The 6,019-nt window shown below is 32.9% G+C and overlaps 2 protein-coding genes across 4 annotated transcripts in view; both read left to right on the top strand.

Annotated features, from left to right (window-relative positions):
- LOC134853855 (FK506-binding protein 5-like) overlaps positions 1 to 6,019 on the top strand; it is an 82,320-nt gene that overhangs the window by 23,373 nt on the left and 52,928 nt on the right. The window lies entirely within an intron of this gene.
- Positions 1 to 6,019, top strand: part of LOC134853856 (solute carrier family 41 member 3-like) — a 42,746-nt gene that overhangs the window by 19,776 nt on the left and 16,951 nt on the right. The gene's annotated exons all lie outside the window — the stretch shown is intronic.

The following is a 6,019-nucleotide window of genomic DNA, read 5'->3' as shown; positions in this document are numbered from 1 at the left end:
GGTAAGTCTAGATTGCTTCTAGATCAGTTGGCCCAATCAAGCAGAAGAGGTTTTAATAATGTAATCGATTACTTCTTTATATTGCAGAGATTATTCGCCACTTTTTTCTATGCTTAAGAGTAATGAACGTAGTGAAGACTATTATATAGGTTTTGGTGATTTTTTTTTCAGGAAAATTTGTTCACGCTTAGTTTTGATTTTTCGCGGTTTGACTTGGGATTTCTTTCTAAGTCCAGTGCATTTCCATTATTAAAAGGAAGGCAAACTCCACTATCGAACAGCAGTGGAGTTTGCCTAAAGGTGGACTTAGAAGTGTAAAGGTCACGAAAAACGCGATCGACTTTTAGTTTCGAATGTGGTCTTTAATTATCAGATTTCCCAGCGCAATAAAATCTCTACGTTTTGATCCAGTTTTCTCAAACTGGGTTCCTTTCATTAAAAAATTGTCAAAAATAAATTAATTTAGAAAATCAAAGAAGTTGAAAGCCAGTTTTTTCTGTTTCAAGTCAGTTTTTTCTGTTTCTCCACGTTCAGTTATCTTTTCCAGCTGTTAGTTGGCTACGTAGTGTAATATTACGACTATTCGTTTTCCTAAACTAAGTCGCAAATATTGGTGCTTTGTTTGGGGCACCTTTACAGCTTTATGATACATATGCTTCGACATTCAATTAGTTAACACTAAGTTAACACAGTTGATGCATTTCTCATTGCTCAAATGAACCGAAAAAGCTATTTGCCCCAAATATCAGAATATTAAAATTTCTAGTTCAGAAATTTTCCAACTCAATAAACCTCGCAATATTTTTGAAATGCCCAACTTATGAATAATTTAGCTTTAATCTTTCGATTTTATTACATGCAAGGTTAGCAGGGATGCTTTCACTTTGTTATATTCCAAATTATTACATGCCAAATTGTGTCTATTTGTATTTGGTTACACTTTTGTTGCATCGCATTGGTAATTTATTAGCATATATAGCTGCTTTATTCGCGACTAGACTAGTCTTTGTCGGTTGTTAAGCGTTCGTGGCCGAGTGGGCAGGGCGTGAGACTCCAAATCTCGAGGTCACCGGTTGGAATCTGATGCGTAGCAAAGTTCTTCTACTTCGAGGCTTGTTTCTATTTTTTCTTATTTCACTTGATTAAGCTGCTTTTTTGCCGTGTTTCGCTAGTGTTTGCGAAGCGCAGCTTTGCCTCTGTCGATTTGAGTGCAAGCAATTTCTGAAACAAAATTTCGTTAAGCGCCTAATTCGTTCAATTACTCGCCAAATTGCTTCCATTTTGCTTGTTGTGCTCTTTATTAAATTCCTTGTCTAGATCAGACCTGTCTCCTTGTCATTAATACGTTTTTCTCCTACTTTCTATACCAAAATTGACTGGATTAATGAAAGCTCTCTAAACATGGAATAAGTATATTATTAAATACTAGACAATTAATTTTGAAGACATTTGAAACAAAATTTTGGATGCTGTTTCCGCCAAATTTTTATGAAGTGGAGTTTTGTAGGCAAAAACGTAGTCAAGAATTCAGTCAAAAGCGTAGTCAAGAATGTAGTCAAGTAAAATTGTAATCAACAAAATGTTGGCAAAAATGTAGTCAATAAAGAAAAACTCTAGCTGATAATTCACCTGTCACTAATGGTTGGTATCATAGTTGAGAAAAATAAGTGTACTAAAAAAACAGGGTTTCTTTCGGTTGTTTAAATAGGCGTGATATTGACATCGACTCGATGACACTCAATCTAATTTTAGTTACAATTACTTGTTGAAAACTAAATAGCATAGTTATTTAATTTTCGAAATAATTTATTTTAAGTTTTATAATCGTTCAACGCGTGTTGTCAGATCTCTAGAAAACATTTTTATATTAATTTTTTTGGCTGATTCTTTGTTTGCTAATCATTCTTTTTTTCAATTATAGGATAAATCTTCCAGTTAATCTATTATATATTTAAATGCGGTCTTTACTATCTCGCCGTGTTTAAGCTTTTTCAACATATATTTTTTGCATGTTTAACGAAAGAATTTTTCAGGTTCAAGCTATATCGTATTTTGCAATGGCTAAAAATTTTTTTCTCGATTTTCCAGTTTGAATTCAGAGTTTATTTCAACGAGTTTCAAATAAGCAGCTCAATAGTGGCATATTGTCAAGGTTCTTTTCAAAACTCAAATTACAAAATAGTTAACAAAAACTTGTAGGTTCCAACCCTGTAGTTGGGTGCTGTCAGAGTACTCTCAAGGATTGCGAATCTACCATTATGACTGCTCAAATCCTTGTACTTTTCAAGATAAGACATGTTTTTTTTTCAGAAAACTTAGATTTTAAAAAATCGAAATTGAATTTCCGAACTTTTCAGTTGGGTACTTTGAGGGTACTCTCAAGAGATCCAAATTGCAAATGGTGCGTCCAAATGCACTGCTCAAATGCCCTTATTTTCCAAGATGTTAGGGTTCTGATGTCTTTTTTTTTAATTGTTAATAGAATTTAGATATAGAAAATTTCAAAAAATTGGAAGTTCCCATCTCTGTAGTGAAGCTTTGCCAGGTTACTCTCAGGAGATGCAATTTTTGCCTCCAAATACGACAGCTCAAGTCCTTGTAGTTTCGAGATATGACGTTTTTTCTGATTTTTCAAAAAAAAAATTCAGAAAATTTAAATAACTTTTTTTTTCAAAATTTGAAAATCCTAACTCTGTTGTTGGGGGCTGTCAGAGTACTCTCAGGGGTTCCAAATCTTGCCTGCGATTTTGATTACTCAATTTTGGGTAGTTTTCGAGATATGACTTCTTTATGCTTTTTCAAAAAAATTGTAGAAAACTTAAGTTTCAAGTTTTTCAAAGTTTGAAATTCCCAACGACTCCTCATTTGCATTTGTTTCCCAGATGTGAAATTTCTTAATTCATTTTATAATTTTTTGAAGATTTTAAATATAAAAAATTTGAATTGAAAAATCTTGAAAAAAAATTACAAAGTTTGAAAATCCCAAGCCTTTATTTGGGTGCTGTCAGAGTACTTTCAAAGGCTGCAGATCTTATTTCCAATATATGCGGTTTTTTATGAGTTGTTTAAAATACGAAGCATCGGAGGTGCGTTGCACACTAGTTTTCTTTATTACATCTTATTCGATTTTTTGACCTAGCTTGTTTTGGTTGTCAAAACTCAAAGCTATTATATGAGAAAACTGCTTTTTAGTGTTGAGATATTCGACTTGAACATTTTTAACTACAATGTTTAATTTTTTTACTTGATTTTTGTTTCTTTTTTTTAGCTTTATTTAGTGTACCAAGTTTCATAGATTTGGCTCAGGCAACGTACTTTGACTCAGGCATTAATTGCCCAAATATAGGTAGATGAGGTGATTGTGTTTTCTTCTGTTACTGTATTATTGTTCACGTTAAACGATGTACGTCAAATTATACGTTATAAGATTATACGAAAGATCAGACTTATAGGATAAATTATACGATTATAAGAAACCGATAATTAGCACGACAATTTTTTCATTCAGTACTGCAAGATTGATTGACATTAGAGGCGGCTGAAATCCAACATAAAAATTTTTTGAAAGCAACCGCAGATTTTTCGGCAAAAATTTATTCGAGCAGCAAAAACAATCTAATGAGCCTTGAGCGGTTAGTGTAATTGAGTGGGGATTTTGATGTCAGGCTGTACGATTATACCTTTTCTTATACGAAAGCCAAAATTTACGATTATACTTTATACGCTGACCGGGTTATACGAATATAAGTTAAACGATTTTTTCATTATACGTCAATACACTAGTTTCTTAGTGTCTAAGTGATACGTAAGAGAGGCTTATATTTTTTGTCTAACGCCTTCCGATTTGAAAAGAACTACTTGTTTTTTTTTTGTTACTGAAAACAGTAGCACAAAGCTTTGCCCAGCTTGTTCCAATCTTTCGTTCGCAATCTTATCTTTTTGAAAAATTTTTTCTTTTTAATTTGGGAGGATTGAAAGTGTAATCAATTTCAAAGCCCAGAAAAAGTTGCCAATTTCAATGTGCATTATAATTTTTTTAATCTTAATTTCACTTGAATTTTGAAATTTTTTCTGTTTAATTTAAAACGCAGTTTTCAGCCATGTAACATGTTTGAAATCAAATTATCGTTCATGACCCATTCCGGTATAATAATGCCCGAAATGTTTTTTTTTGCCTCGAGAAGTTGTCTAATTCTGCAATGAGATCCTTATTTTTGTATCTGGTCGAGTTGGAAGCCTTCAAAAACGTTGATGGCTGCTAGATAAAAAAATCATATATTGATAAAAAAAATCATGTCTGATATTGAGTTGTTTTTCGTTTTTTTTTTTAAATTCAAACTGTTTCAATTTATTTTATATCAACTTACTTAAATTATATTGCGTAGTTTTGAGGGCAAAATATATCCATTTGGTATTATAAGTTTCAGTTTGGATGGTTCGTATAAACTTGAACTTTTTTATGACAACAATTTTGTTTTTGGGCTCAAAAGGTTTCGACCGAAAGTTTGTCGTCTTTGTTTGCCGCTCTATAAATGATTTCCATTTTTTAAGGCTGTTTGTGAACTTCATTTTATACAAATATTTTTGACTTAATTTTTTTTACTTCTTTTTTTTTTCATTCACTATTTTGTAGCCCAATGTGTTTTTTGCATCGCAAGTAAACAACTTTGTCGGTAAATTTCGCACGTGAAAATCTTACATGTACTTTACTTGCTTTATCATAAATTCAAATTGAATCAATTCTAGGGTGTAGAGGTAACACACATGCTTGAGACGGCAAAGGTTTCTCTTTCGAATCTGGACCTGTTGTTTTCAAACTCTTAGTTTTTGTTCTTGTTCGGACTATCGTCCGTCTGATTTCTGTCGACTTAGTTCCCGCAGAAAGGACTTTCGGCTTCTTTCCATCATTCTGAAAGCTGCTTGTACAGGTTTTAATGGTACAGGGATTTTTCTTCTGGATATTTTGTGCTTTTTGCAGTTTTTACAATTTTTTAGGTTATTTTTTCAATTTTTGATAGTTTATTTGGTTTAACTTTAAGTCATTCATTGTTGTTTCGCAAGTGGTGCGAAATTCGGCTTCGCTTCTGTGTTGATATTTTTTTTGTGTGTCTCAAGTGCTTCCAAACTTCGTCTCTGTGTGTATGACTTGCTCATAAAAGGTTGAGAATTGAAAACTATGAGTAGAAGTTGTTTGTTAATCGTGTCGGGTCAACCTGGAGCTAGCGCCATGTGGGAACGAGCATTAACTGGGGACAAGCGACTGACGAGCTTTTGAGCCACTTTTAATTGGAGTGTGTCAAGAAGTTATTCATGCGTGCAGCTCTAATTCACGCGCAATTTATCCTTAGTGCCGAATGTAAGCGTGTGCTTTTTTTTCAGTTGTTCCCATCAGTCTTTTGCTACCAGTTGTCGCTTGTTCTGAAACGTTTCGGCACAGATGCAAGCTGCTTTGAATTCAAAATTTTATTCTTGATCAAATTTAAGATTTTAATGAGGGCAAAGTGTCAAAACTATATCAACTGTGAAGCTTGCTAGTCAAATAATCTCCGGTTACGTGGCAGAAACTAGACAACCGCGTATTCATACTCATCAATATGTAGAAAAATAGTATATTAGCCAATCAGAATCGAGATCAGATTGAAAAAGTACGGAAAAACTATTTAATAATTATATATTTCGTAAGTTTGCTTTCTAATCTCGATTCTGATTGGTTCATGTAGTATTTGTATACTTACTGACGATTAAGTTTTTCTGCTTGATTGAGAAATTTGTTTGATAACGATGATCAATCAAAATTTTTCCGTGGCCCTGAAGGTCGACACTTTTATATGACGAAGGATCGAACTCCGAATGAGCATCAATTAATTGGCACTTCAGATTTTAAAATGAAACAAGACTGCTGGTATCAGGCGAAGCCCTGAATGTTCCGACTGCCTTTTAAGGTTTGTGGAGCAGTAATAACATTAAAAAATTTAATGAAATAAAATTAAAAGAAAAAAATTTTTTTTTTCTAAAATTT

This window comes from Symsagittifera roscoffensis, chromosome 9 (genome assembly GCF_963678635.1).
Source record: "Symsagittifera roscoffensis chromosome 9, txSymRosc1.1, whole genome shotgun sequence".
NCBI classification, from domain to species: Eukaryota; Metazoa; Xenacoelomorpha; order Acoela; family Convolutidae; genus Symsagittifera; species Symsagittifera roscoffensis.
This window is presented reverse-complemented; position numbering and strand designations above follow the sequence as displayed.